Here is a 14,503-nt window from a genome sequence, read left to right as displayed (position 1 = left end):
CTAATGCAATCTTTACTCTCATTTTTTCGAGACTTTCGAAATTTCCTACTTCCATTATTTCTAACCTGCTTTGCATGTGTATCGCACGTCGAAATTCTTTACGACGTTCTACTTTGTCTTTTTCCTGCCCCAGGCGTGGTTAAATCTCTTTGCACAAAGTCTAGTCTCGCGGAACATGAAAGTGTCTTCCTGAGAAAGTCACGTCTTGTCTCTCTGAACAGGACTTGTCTCGTCCCAAGTTTTTTTTACATAATAAAGAGATTATTTAGTAAATTTTTTAATTGACTTCATTTACTTTCACCTATTTGACTGATACCTTTATTCAAAGCGACTTTTATGATACAATTGGTTACATTTGGAGCACAGGCAGGTCAAATGACTTGCTCATGGTTATACAGCATCAGTAGCAGGATTTATTGAATATGTTACATTTTGTTTCCTCTTTTGTGAGTATCATTTAGTTCTATTATATTGTAATTTTTTGTTAATCATATCTTTCTTTATTCTTATGTTCATTGTATTTTGTGTATTGACCCTGAAGTTGTGGCTACATCAATTTGAGACTGCCTTACAGTTATGGCTGAAGCATTTGTATCTGCTTATGTTTGTCTGGCTGACCTTTGGATTTACTTTTTGGATTTAGCTTGTTGTAAGTCCTCGTTTTTTGATTTTGTGGTTTTGGATTTATTGCTGTGTTTATGCATTGCAAGAGCTAGATTGTGGAGTCAAATTGTTTTCATTTGTATTTGCTGTTTGGCTTACTATGTTGATCCCTTCTTGTTTTTGATTTTGTTTTCGAAATTCTGCTTAATAAATCTTTAAATATGAAATAACATTTTTTTTTTTCATTGTTCAGAATTTTTGTCATGGTTTCCCACACCTTTTGTGAAGTTTAATGATTTTCTTCATCTTCAGCATCATATGTCTGGTTCTGGCCATGAAATCTGCTTCACAAAAAATCATCTCACTCATAAACAAATTGATTACATGGGAAGATATCGGCTAAGTTTTAAAATAATTTTAATTCTGTTTTTAACATCCATCCATCCATTATCCAACCCGCTATATCCTAACTACACAGTCGCGGGGGTCTGCTGAAGCCAATCCCAGCCAACACATGGCGCAAGGCAAGAAACAAACCCTGGGCAGGGTGCCAGCCCACCGCAGGTTTTTAACATTTGATGATAATTTATTTAGAGATTTATTTTATTAACTTCTATGTATTGCATATTGATGACACCAATAAAATGCATAACCAGTTGCTACTGTGGTTGGGAAATAAATGCCATTGCTGTGGGGTGTGAATTTGAGTGGGCTATCGATGTAGTTTTTTATTAAATCACAAGTGCTGTGTTAACAGTTAGAAATTTGTTCCAAGGGTTTGGTTAAATAATTGCAAGTGTTTTTTTTCTCAATTTCAATATAATAAATACAGTTTTAGGAATCATCTTTTAATCATCCATTGACTTTACACTTTAAAAAATATTAACTACCACTTTGTTTTCTGACCCAAAGCCTTGTGTCTAGAAATTTGACAAGCAATTTAGCTTATTATTCTTCTACGAATAGAAATGAATTATTTATCACCACAAAGACTAGTCATTCATGGAAAGATCTATATGACACTCTTCGTCATGCTGTAGGGTCTTTGAGTGCCCAGCAGCGACTATAGCACTCAATCAGTACATGAAAAGAGATGGAGAGCAGCTTATATTAGTATGCCTGCCTGTATCGTCATGCAGAAATCTCTCAGTCAGTGCTATTTAAAAATTAAAACCTCATGCTGTGGCAGCCTAGATAACCTTTTAAGAAATTTATAGAAATATTCCATATTTCCACTTGCCCGTGGATGGTATAGATTTGCCTTATGCCCCCTCAAAGAGAAAGAATTTAAATTCTTATAGGACTTAAAGATTATAGGACTGTACCTGGAAATGCCTAATAGAAAAATTTGTTGCAAAAGAAGGTTCATTACAACCTTATATATGATGGTCCCCAGCATGAAAACTATTCAAAGTGCATTTTATAAATGATAATAAAAGAGATTGGGTAATGTACTGTATATTGCATAGCAATTGTCACACACGTGTGTTTAGGAGACAACTAAAGGGCTTGAATACATGTGATTCCACGCCAGACCAGGGGGTGGCGAAGTGCATTAATTTTCCCTCTTGATCTTTTGCAGACCATTCTAGGGAAATCACACCTGGCTCTGAGGCAGCCATTGATATCACTTCCGGCTCCGGTACTGATGACATCACTTCCTCCACTGGCCTTTCTAGCTGCCATCTTGTGTCAAGAGAATCAGTTCTGTTTTGAACTCTGTACACTCCCTAAACATGTCCACTCTTTTGAATCGATTTTGCAGCCAGGATCAATTATACAGGTGGCTGCCCCAAACCTTCTCAACGTCTTATGGTCTTACGGTAGGATGATAGAAACCCAGAAGAGAACGTGACCGGACCTGAATCATGACCGGGTGGGAGAGTACCTGGGACGAGCTTCCGGGTGGGGATTGCGTCTCGGATTTCAGAAAGAACCGGGGCAGACTCCGCTCCCTTTGTCTAAGTCCAGGACACATTAATTAAATAGGGAGAGTGTCGATGGGACACATAGATGTGGGCTGGTCTCTATGGGGGAAGCGATGGGGACTTATTATGTTCTCTCAGAGGAGAGAACTGTCATCCCCACCACAGCTAAGGCCCCAGAGCAAAGTGGGGATTCCCCAGACCAGCAGGTAAAGAAATTGCAGGAATGGAGATTTGACCCTGAGTGATCTACCCGAGAGCAGTTTGATGCTCTGTGGGAAGAGGTGGCAGGTTGGTTAACCACCTTCCAAATCGTCAAGAAAGTGGCCTACTTTATATTAATAAATAAACTGCCAGAGCATTTCACCCAGTCGGTCTGGGGAGAATTTTCTACGTGAACGAGCTCATTCAGCTCATCGAAACATCTAGAGCAGCCTCACAATTTGGGAGAGCAGAACGGTCCTTAAGCGGATGCCATAGAGATTATGTCCCTCTTAATCTGCCCTCTCAGCATCACTTGGGGGCGAGGCGGAATGTAAATGGAGAGAGAGTGGTGGATTGTGTGCACTTTCAAACCCCTTGTTAATGGCTCATATGGGAGAGGTAATAATCAGTGGTTTCAAAGTGGAAGCTCTATTTGATTCCGGCAGCAACATTTCTATTGTTGATCACCGGTACATACTACCACGACAGTTAAAAATAAAGACCAGTATTACCTGTGTGCACGGAGATATTCGCTTCTATAAATCCTCTCGATGTTTCGTCGGAGGATCACTTAAAAATTATCACCGTAGCGGTCCTTCCAAATCCACCGGTCACTGTGATTCTCAGGCGGGACTGGTCTAATAATAAAAGTGGTGAAGTACTGATTCCTCCTAATCCTAAATTGGGCCTAGTTACAGTCAAGAATCCTCTGTCTCAGGTTGTCTCCACACTGTGTACTCAGAGAGATATGGGAGATCAAGAGGAGGATGGGGAGCTACCTGGAACGTTGCAGACCCCTATGATATCTGTCCACGTCTCGCCAGAACAGGATGACTCTCTGCCCTTTGAGGTCAGACCAGACCCTCTCTCAGATCTAAGCTTCCAATTTAGACAAACACTGGCCTATTTATTATATCGGGCCAGTGAGCATGATGGGGGGTGTGGAAGCTGTTGCTAATCCCACAAACTTTCTGGTGGCAAGTTTGTGAGTTAGCGCACGCCCACCTCCTAGGAGGCCACCTGGGCACCGAGAAAACATTAGAGCGTATTAAGCTCCATTTCTATTGGCCAGGAATTAACGAGGAGGTTTGCCGCGTCTGTATTTCTTGTCCGGAATGTCAGCTGCGGCAAATTCCTAGGAGGGATGTTGCTCCTCTTGTTCCCCTTCCCTTGATTGATGTCCCGTTTGAAAGGATAAGGGTCAATATAGTGGGATCCCTGGAACCCTCAGCCCGAGGACATAAATATATATTAGTCCTTGTGGATTATGCGACTCAATATCCAGAAGCTGTTCCGTTGCGCTCAGCTAATTCTAAAGAAATCGCATGGGAATTAGTGGGGGTCTTTGCGCAAATTGGGGTTCCTAAAGAAGTCCTTACGGACCAAGGGACACCATTTACCTCAGAGACGCTCAGGGAAATGGCCAAGTTACTTAGAATAAAGCACTTGAAGACCGCGGTATATCAGCCTCAAACCGACAGTCTAGTAGAGAGGTTTAACCAGACTCTCAAACAGATGCTTCGCAAGGTGGTCAGCGGGGATGGGAGGAATTAGGATCAACTCCTCCCCATCGTACTGTTTGCCTACAGGGAAGTCCCTCAAGCCTCAACAGGGTTCTCACCCTTTGAATTATTATTAAAAGAATGTTGGGAAGGAGAGGCTGTTCCCTCGAATAATATTTTCGAATATATCGCGCAGTTACACGATAGATTTGAGAAAATTCAGCTCATATTATAAAGTCACATGGAGAAGGCTCAAGCAGCACAGGCCCACTATTATGACCATGGCACGACGCTTCGGGAGTTCCAACCGGGGGATCGAGTCATGGCGTTGGTTCCAACCTCACACTCTAAATTACTTGCCCACTGGCAAGGACCATATGAAGTTAAGGAGAGAAAAGGACTCATCGATTATTTGGTGAAACAGCCCAATTGTAGAATGAGCGAGAGGATGTATCGCGTGAATCTGCTGAAGCTGTGGAAGGAAAGAGACCCTGATCCGACCTCTGGCCAGCCCCAGGTCTAATTTGAATACCTGACAGAGGTGAGAGCTCGAAGCAGTTATTTCATCCATCCCAGAGGTGGTAGACGAAAACCCTGGAAGGACCTCTCTGATTGCCCACAATATTGTGACTGAACCCAGGGTTATAGTCCGAGAATGTCCCTATTGTTTTCCCAAGGCAAAGAAGGCTAAAGTGGAACTGGATACATAGCGCATGCTGGACCTAGGAGTCATAGTCCCTGGTCAAGTCCAATTGTCTTGGTTTCTAAGGAAGTTGGAGGTTTTGCAATGACTTCTGTCGGCTTAATCAGGCCTCACAATTTGATGCTTATACAATGCCTCGAGTGGACGACCTTCTTGAGAGGCTTGGACAGGCTGAATATCTGACCCCACTTGACATGACCAAAGGGTACTGGCAGGTTCCTTTAATGGACTCCGCAAAGGTTAAAACCGCATTTAGCACCCCTAGTAGGCACTGGCAGTATCGTGACCTTCCATTCGGGTTACATGGGGCTCCTGCGACTTTCCAGTGTCTGGTGGAAAAAGTGCTCCGCCCCCATAACATGAATAGTGCTGCCTACCTGGATGACATCATCATCTAGTCCAGCAGCTGGAAGGAACACATATAGCACGTCCGAGCAGTGGTTCCTTGATCTGCAACTTTATAAGTTCTCACTCATTCATCGGAAGGGTTCATTCCACGCCAACGCTAATGCTCTCTCCCACATTCACGACCTCTCAGTGCAGAACGGCCAACCCAACGGGTCCTTGGAACCCTGTCACACACGTGTGTTTAGGAGACAACTAAAGGGCTTGAATACATGTGATTCCACGCCGGACCAGGGGGTGGTGAAGTGCACTAATTTTACCTCTTGATCTTTTGCAGACGATTCTAGAGAAATCCCGCCCGCCTCTGGGGCAGCCAATGACGTCACTTCCGGTTCCGGTAATGATGACTTCACTTCCTCCACTGGCCTTTAAAGCTGCCATCTTGTGTCAAGAGAATCAGTTCTGTTTTGGACTCTGTTATGTAAACATGTCTACTCGATTTTGCAGCCAGGAGCAATTATACGGGTGGCTGCCCCAAACCTAAACGTCTTCTGGTCGTTTTTGTGACACTATCAAAACAGGTACAGTTTAAGGTGGCTAACAATTTGTGTTTTTCATCAAAAGCACTTTGAAATCCCTGTCAAGTCTAGGAAACCTGGTATCATCTTGGCATGACTGCATACCTTTGTGACAATGAGATGGCTTTCTAGAAGCACAGAAAGTATGTGGTTATGTAGCTCTGTGGCTTTAATTGGCCCATTCATGGATGCAAAGAGCTTTTGTAGTCACAGCACTTCATAACCAAGAATGAATGTAGGTTGAGCCCATTGAAAACTGAATTGTTCAAACCTTGCTTTTTTTGGATAGGTGTGCATGTATTCAAAATCCCAGAAAAATACAAGAATTTCTCATTTCGCAAATAAACATTTCCACTTTGTAGAAGGGAATGCTCTGGAGAAGGAAGCAAATTTGAATTAGCTCATCTTATATTTGGGACTGACCAGCTGCAGCTGAGATGAAAGAGATGTTAAAAGTAAAGAAAATAGAGCCTTGAGGTCAATATGAGAAGAGCAGTGAAATTCTACTTCTGTCACTGCTTGGAATCATACTGTTTTCCAGTATGCAGGCATCCAGTCAGAGTAGTCCCTATTTTAAAACAAGTGGTGTGAGACAGCTGTTCCAGCAAAGTAGTCAGACATGTATGGGCTCTGTCACACTACACAATTTCTCCAGCAATTTAATGTCATAGGGGTGGGCTCTGAGTATGCACTAGCTAAAAACAAATTAGGGCTCACCTGGAGGTATATTACATGCAAGCAGGGAACGATGACTTTTGGAACTTGCTAACAGAGGAGAGGCATATCTATCTGATGTTTCACATTTTATGTACCATGACAGAATGGAAAAGAAAAAAGGGACTAAGGTTACAACTGAACGTGATGCACCTGGAAAGCATTCATACAGCACTATCACAGGTATCATGCTACTAGCTCTCAGAAAAGTACGGATTAGCTTGTGATGCTTAGGAAATGTGAAATTGTTCCAGAAAGTCGTCACAGGGTCATGTAGTTTGTCATAACCCTGTGACTCCTAGTCATGTGTTTTGATATCCTCAATTGACAAGTTCTGCAACCTCAGTCATTAAGTCTAACATTCCCTCTTACTAGAAGTTGTGTAATGTGATGCTGGTTTAGGTGGGTCTGAAGTCTCTGTCACTGGGTGAAAATATCCATATTTGCCAGTTATGACAAGAAATGCTTTCTAGACAGAAAATAACAGCTCTGACTAAAGAAGAGCTATTCAATACCTTACAGCACTATCCAAGCATCGGTAGTGCATGATGTTAGCTTCTGTCAATAATTTACATCTATTTCATATTATTCACTGATCAAGAAACTGATTATGTACACTTCAGTTTATGAGTGTTGCAAATTGCTAACATCACTTTCTTGGTTGTTCATAACAGTCATTGCAGGGGATGTAGCATTAATGCCAGATATAAGATTTCACATGTATTCGTGTGAGTGTACATCTTCTTAATGGCTGAGAAAATACAGAAATGTTTTTTTAAATGAAGACAAAAATGAACATTTCTGTCTTGTTTCATAGTTATTTAACATTTTAATTTCATGTTTAATAAAAAAAAAAATGACATTTTTCCTACTAAGAAATTCTGGCATTATTACTATCATTTTCCAATATTATTTATTTTTAATGTAAATTTTATTAGTAATTTGGGACTGATAATGCATTCAAGGCAAGGATAACTATCCAGTTTTCTATGTTTATTTTGTTTTTATTACCGTTATCCCTTTTATGTTGAGCCTAAGGGGATGGGGGTCTTTCATGCTACAGCTATGGGCATTAGCTGCTGCTCATGTTTTTATTTTTGTCTCATTTGGGATTCTCTTTGTAAGTTTTTATTTTGTTTTTTTAACATTTTTATATTGATTCTTGGTTTAATTCTTTTGGGATACTTGTAAGGCAATATTTTGTATCTTCACATTTACTCACTTTCATTAAGAAACTATATTAAATTGAAATTGTTTGTTATTTCAGGGGTGTTACTGTTTCCTTTTCTCTATTTGAGATGTATAGGCTTGGTCTTTTGTCTTTTGAATGTGCAGGGGACAAGTCTGCTTTTGAGTTTCAGGCATTCTTTATGTTTTTTAGACGTTCGTGAAGTTTTTAGAACAAAATTTTTAATTTGAAGTTTTTTTGTTTTATTTTAATTTTGTGGTCATGGATTTCATAATATGTAGAAACAATTTTGTAAACCTTTTATTAAATTAATTGTATTGAAAAGAAATGTTACCTAGCAGAGTCTGAAAGGTTTAGCATTAATTGGTTTGCCAATGTCAGTTCTATCACTTAAGGCATGTCTGTCAGGCACCCAAAGATGATGATGATAATAATAATAATAATAATAATAATAATAATAATAAATTTTATTTAAATAGCACAGAGTATAAACAATGTAATCTCTAAGTGCTTTACATTAAAATAAAAAATAATTAAATACACTAAAATAAGAATTGTAAATTCTCTATAAAAGACAGACTAAATAAATAAATAAATAACTGTAATATATCACTCAAAGCACAATGAAAGAGAAATGTTTTCAATCTCCATTTAAAAACAGTCAATGATGGTGATGCCTGTACAGACGGTGACATTTTGTTCCCAGTATGCAAACCATTGGAACAGAAGGCTCAGTCACCCATTGAAAACAGCTTTATCAACAGGACAACCAGGGAACTAGAGGACACAGAACTGAGAGAGACAGCAGAGTGGCTAGATTAAGTAGGTAGGTCCCAAAGATAAGACTGCAGTGGCAGCAAGACGTTTATATACAAGAAGCAGAATTCTATATTGGATCTACTCCTTAACAGGCAACCAATGTAGAGAAAAGCACAGGGATTATATTGGAATACTTCTATGAAATAGTAAGTGCAGATGCAGCATTATTTTGGATATATAGTAAAACCTTGGACTGCGAGTAACTTGGTTTGCTAGCGTATTGCAAGACGAACTAAATTTTAAAATAAATTTTAACTTGATAAACGAGCAAGGTCTTGCAATATGAGTAGTTTGTATACGCTTTGTCGGCCGAGCGTCACGTGATCAGAACTGAGCCAATGGATCTTGTCTCTCTCACTGCGTGATTATGGGTAATCATCTCCCATGCTCGGTCTCAGTTGGCATGCCTCATTTATATAGTCAACATCCATATGAGCGTATAATGTTTACTATAGCATTGCAATCACATGTGTGTGCTGTAAAATGTGAGTCCCTGTCATGCACCCCAAAACACGAGGCTTAGTCTCAGTACTTTAGCAAATACAGCTTTATTCAGCTTGAAACAGGAACAGCACGGTTATTTATTGTAGCGGGATCTACCACTCTCTTATACACAGACATATTAATCCAGCAGGGTCGTGACCAGGTTAGTGGCCAAGTAATACTGTTTCCTTGCATTTATAATGTTCCTTGTATCACCCATCGACGACGGGTGCTTATAGAGCGACCTTGATCTTTTTGAATTTGCTTTTATGGCAAACTGCTACAGCGCTGGGAGCCTGCGGTTGCTTTAGGACACTCTTCCGTATGTTGTCCAGTTGGCGGGGAATCCCAAAACTGTTTAGAATCTTTACAGTGCATAAAGCATTTTTTTTTATATTGTGTCCAAGTGTAGTGATTCTTCAGGCAAAAGCAACTGTCATTGGATAGGTTCCTTGTTAAAGTCGCAAAAAAAGATAAAGATTCCAGTGAGCCAACAGATAGCAGTGATTCCATTAGTTAGAGTGAAAGTTGTCCTACACAATAACCATCCTCCTCCTCCTCCTCCTCTCCTCTCTCTCATCTCCCTCATACTAGCCATGATTCTTTTCAAAGGTAAAGTGCAGGTTAATTTGTTTTATGTATTTTTACTTTAATTTTGTATTAATCATTTTTATATGAATATTTTTAAATTGTAGAATGAATCATCTGAGTTTCCATTATTTCTTATTAGGGAGATTTGCTTTGATTTACGAGTGCTTTGGATTACGAGCATATTTCCGGAACAAATTATGCTTGCAAACCGATGCACCACTGTACTGTAACTTGTAGATGGTCTCTTGGGGGAGACCAATAAACAGAGTTGTGTAGTATTCCAAACAGGATGATAAAAGCATGGGTCAATTATTTAGCATCTTGCATAGATAGATAGATAGATAGATAGATAGATAGATAGATAGATAGATAGATAGATAGATAGATAGAGATACTTTTTTGTCCGAAACAGGAAATTAAAACTAAGGCATAATCTAAATTTGGATATATATCTGAAGTGATAGAAAGATATCTTAGACACAGAAGCAACATGGCTGTGAAAAGTAAGAGTGGGGTCAAACTTAACACATCGGTTTGTGCCTAAGAAATATAGTGGAATCATCTGGCCATTTACAGTAACATGAACAAGTACAACCAGATTTTTTTATCTAGCATGGAGTATTCACAAAAAAGGCTTCTGCTTTGCCACTGGTTACATAAAAATAGTTCTCTCATATCCAGCAATGGATATCATCCAAATATTTGGTTACTGTAGCATGGACACAACAGTGCCCCTTCATAATGTTTGGGACAAAGACACATTATTTATTGATTTACTCCTCTGCTTTAAAATTACAAATGAAACAATTTAGACATGATTAAAGTGCGCCTTGCAGACTTTCATGTAAGGGTAATTGCATACATTTCTGTAACAGTGTATGAGAATTGCAGCACATTTTTTATATGCCCCCATTTTAGGGCACCATAGTGTTTCAGACAATTGGTGTCATAGGTGTTTGTGATTGCTTAGGTGGGTTGTATTGCTTCATTAGGGCAGGCATAAGATGCCCTGCTTCTACTTTTTGGAGTCTGTAGTAGCCATTGTTCAACATGTGGACAAGAGATGTACACAAAAAAAGTCAAAGAAGATGAAAAACAGGAATAAAACCATTGAGATGTCAATAAAACCGTAGGATTACCTAAATCAACTGTCTGGAATATCATTAAGAAGAAAGAAATCCCTGGTGAGCCCAGTAATTACAAAGGGACTGGAAGGCCAAGGAAGACCTCTGCTTCTTATGGCAGAAGAAAGAAAAAGCCCCCAAACGCCTGTCCAACAGATCAGAAACAGTCTTCAGGAGGTAGATTTGTACGTTTCAGTGACTACTATCCACAGAAGACTTCATGAGCAGAAATGCAGAGGCTACACTGCAAGATGAAAAACACTAGCTAGCCACAAAAACAGAATGGGGAGATTACAGTTTGTGGAAAAGTACTTAAAAGAGCCCACAGAATTCTGATAAAAGGTCTTGTGGACAGAGAACACAAAGACAAACCTGTACCAGAGTGATGGCAAGAGCAAAGTGTGGAGATGAAACAGAACTGCTGAAGATTCAATGCATACTAGCTCATTTGTTAAACATGGTGGTTAGGGAGTTATGGTTTGGGCATTTATGGCTGTATAAGGTACTGGCACTCTTATCTTCATTGATGATGGAACTGCTGATGGCAGCTGTACAATAAATTTGTAAGTGTATGGAAACATCTTATCTGCTCAAGTTCTAGTAAATGCATTTAAATCCTTTGGACAGTTCTTCATCCTACAACAAGATAATATTCCCAAACATACTGCTAGATCAACCCAGGAGTTTTTCAAAAATGAAAAATTCTTCAATGACCAAGCCAGTCACCCAATTTTAATATAATTTAACATACCTTCAATATAACGAAGAGAAATCTTAAGGGGATGAAGATAGCTGCATTAGAATCTTGGCAGATTATCACCAGAAAAGATACTCAACACCTGTTGATGTCCATGAATCTCAAACTTCCGGCAGTCATTGCATGCAAGGGATATGCAATAAAGTACTAAATATAATTGGTTTAACATACTACCATTGCTATGTCCCAAACAATATGGTGCTCTGAAATGTGGGGATCATGCATAAAAAGTATTGTCATTTCTACACGGTGTGACCAAAATGTATACAAATACTCTTAGATTAAAGTCTGCAATGTGCACTTTAATCATGTCTGAATTGTTTGATTTGTAATTTTAAACTGTAGAGGCTTAAATCAAGGAATAATATATCTTTGTCCCAGATATTATGGAGAGCACTGTACCTACTTGATGAAGGTGGCTTTATCCTTTAAAAAGCCAAGTCATTAAAGGTTTGTTTTATTTTGGTTTTGTTTTTCATTTTTGATTGATATTGCCTTAGGCAACTGACTATAGTAAGACAATTGTATTGATTGTTGTTTCATTTAAATAACATTTTGATTAAGATGGTTGTAGTTTTTGATTTTATACTGTACATAAAATATATTATACTTTTGCATCATAACAGAAAAGTGAGCACCTAATACTACCAGAAAGAATTCTGTTGTTGTACCCAAACGTATAGCTTTCTTTTCCCTTTTTTGCCCAAGGCAGACGCTTCTGAGATAGTAGAGGGAAACTTCTGAGGTAGGGCAGTGAAGCACACTGACATGTATGGATCACTTTCTGAGCTCATTAAAGGTATATACTGTAATGCCACTATGGACACTATTCCTAACAATATCATTTCCTTCTTCCTCTACAGCTCTAAGAAGACACCCAGTAAGGATAACTGACCCTGGCCCTTTCAGTCCAAGCCCTATAAAGTCTGGGCATTAGAAGAATTAAGTGTCTCATTTTGTTTTTCTGTCAACTGCAAGACAGAGCTCTACCAAGTCACACCTGCTCATCCAAGCTACTCATATAGATCCTGGATGTCTGTTATTTTGCTTTTTTTCTGAAATTCTGCACTATCATGCATTTGTTTTGTGTCCTATCTGCACCAGAATTAAATGGGGTAACCCAGCTGACACTCCCGACATTTCTGTGGATTCGGTCCTTGCTCCTACCTGACAACAACATAAACATAAAAAATATGATTTTGTAGAAATAAAAGTCCTGGAAGTTAAATGGAAAGTGTCCCATTTTGAATACAGTCTGTTGAGAGAAGAAGTCACCTTGATCATTGACCATATGCCAGTTAAGTGGAAGGCATTGACTGTTAACCTTCAACCCTATTGCAACCGCATAAAAAAGGATCTGATTTCAATAATGCAGTCCAGTGTTCTGAGCCAAAATTGGATACAAATGCAGCTACGCAATAAGGATTCCATTGATCTCCCTTTATGTGGATAAAAATAAAGGGCAGATAGGAAGAAGCAGTTCAATATGTTTGTCTGCTTCCTTCAATGATTATCATAAAATAGCCCTCCACTGTCATAAGATTGGGTTGATGACCCAGAAAGGAGAAGGGTCAGGCTAGTCTCTCTGAAAGAACAGTCATTTAGAGATCATGCCATGCGTGCTGCTGGCAGTGAGATTACACTCTTTCCCTTCACAGTGTTCATTGGCAACTTGGCTGGATTCACAATTCTTTTATGTTGTTTCAGCATTTAGTTTATAATGCATTAAAATGAAATAACCACACTAATTTGTTCGATTTCTTAGAAGTTAAATAATATTGACCTGTACTGTACATAAATACTGCATTTATTCTTAATTACTCTTTAAATTTTTGTAGAATTTCTGAGAAGTATGATATATTAAGAAGAAAATTTTACAAAGATTATTTTAACTGCCACAAGCAGCTGCACGTAACTTTAACTAGGACCTTCTCAATAATTTCAGCAGAGCAATCATAGAAACTAAGTGCTAAGCAATTGCTGGTCTGAATCACATTCACTGAGAAGCATTTATAACATGTACAGAACTGCAGCAAAACCAGAGAATGCAAAAGAATATCACAGTACCAGAAGTCCCAGAGGCTTCTATCCAGAATCCATTCTCAAGCATTTTGAAATAAGTAATAGTTATGCTTAGAAATGAGGAAGATAAATTGACCATGGTGGATTTTTTTTTGTTTGTTTGTTTTTTGATAGTTTCACTTCTGACATATCTTATTTTGTTTTTAATAATTTAATCAAAATGACCACAACCACAATTAAAAGTGGAGTTGTATAATGATATACATCAAACCATACAGAAAAACAAATAGAATTTTGGAGTTTAATAATCATTTTAAATCCATGCAGAATTTGATAATTCCATGCATGTATGGTCTATTAGGAGTAGAACTAAAATGTAGTTATGAAAAAAACAAATTTAAAAAGGAGTGTAGGAGCTTTTTAAAATGATTCACAGTGTTAGCCTGGTGTAGTTCTATTGATAAGGTCTTTCAGATTTTTGCTGCATAACAACCAGAATTCAGTACTGATTATCAGAGATCTAAAGCTCCTGTCTTACAGCTATACTGATTGTCAAATAACACTAAAGTTCTGCTTTAAACGATTAACCTAAAGTTATGAGATAAAAGTGCTTACTGTTGTCCAGAAGGACTCAGGTCAGATCAGGTCAGGTCACCACATGACAAAAGAGCTTGGGATCTGGGTTGGCACCCAGAGACAGACACACAGTGCAGTCCCACCTTCTGAAAATGACCGTCTATTTGCCACAACCAGGTATTCTTGGGTGTCTCCAGCCACTCGGATCTTCAACAATGAGGATCCTGCAAACTAGATCACCCCATGGGAATCATGCCATATGGCCGTAGTGTTGTAACTGACACTCCCTCATAATGCAGGTAATTTACCTTACTCAGGACTCCATAAGCAACTTCTCATTTAGCACAAAGTCAAGTACCCAAGGATTC

Source organism: Polypterus senegalus, chromosome 2, assembly GCF_016835505.1.
Source record: "Polypterus senegalus isolate Bchr_013 chromosome 2, ASM1683550v1, whole genome shotgun sequence".
In the NCBI taxonomy this organism is placed as follows: domain Eukaryota; kingdom Metazoa; phylum Chordata; class Cladistia; order Polypteriformes; family Polypteridae; genus Polypterus; species Polypterus senegalus.
This window is presented reverse-complemented; position numbering follows the sequence as displayed.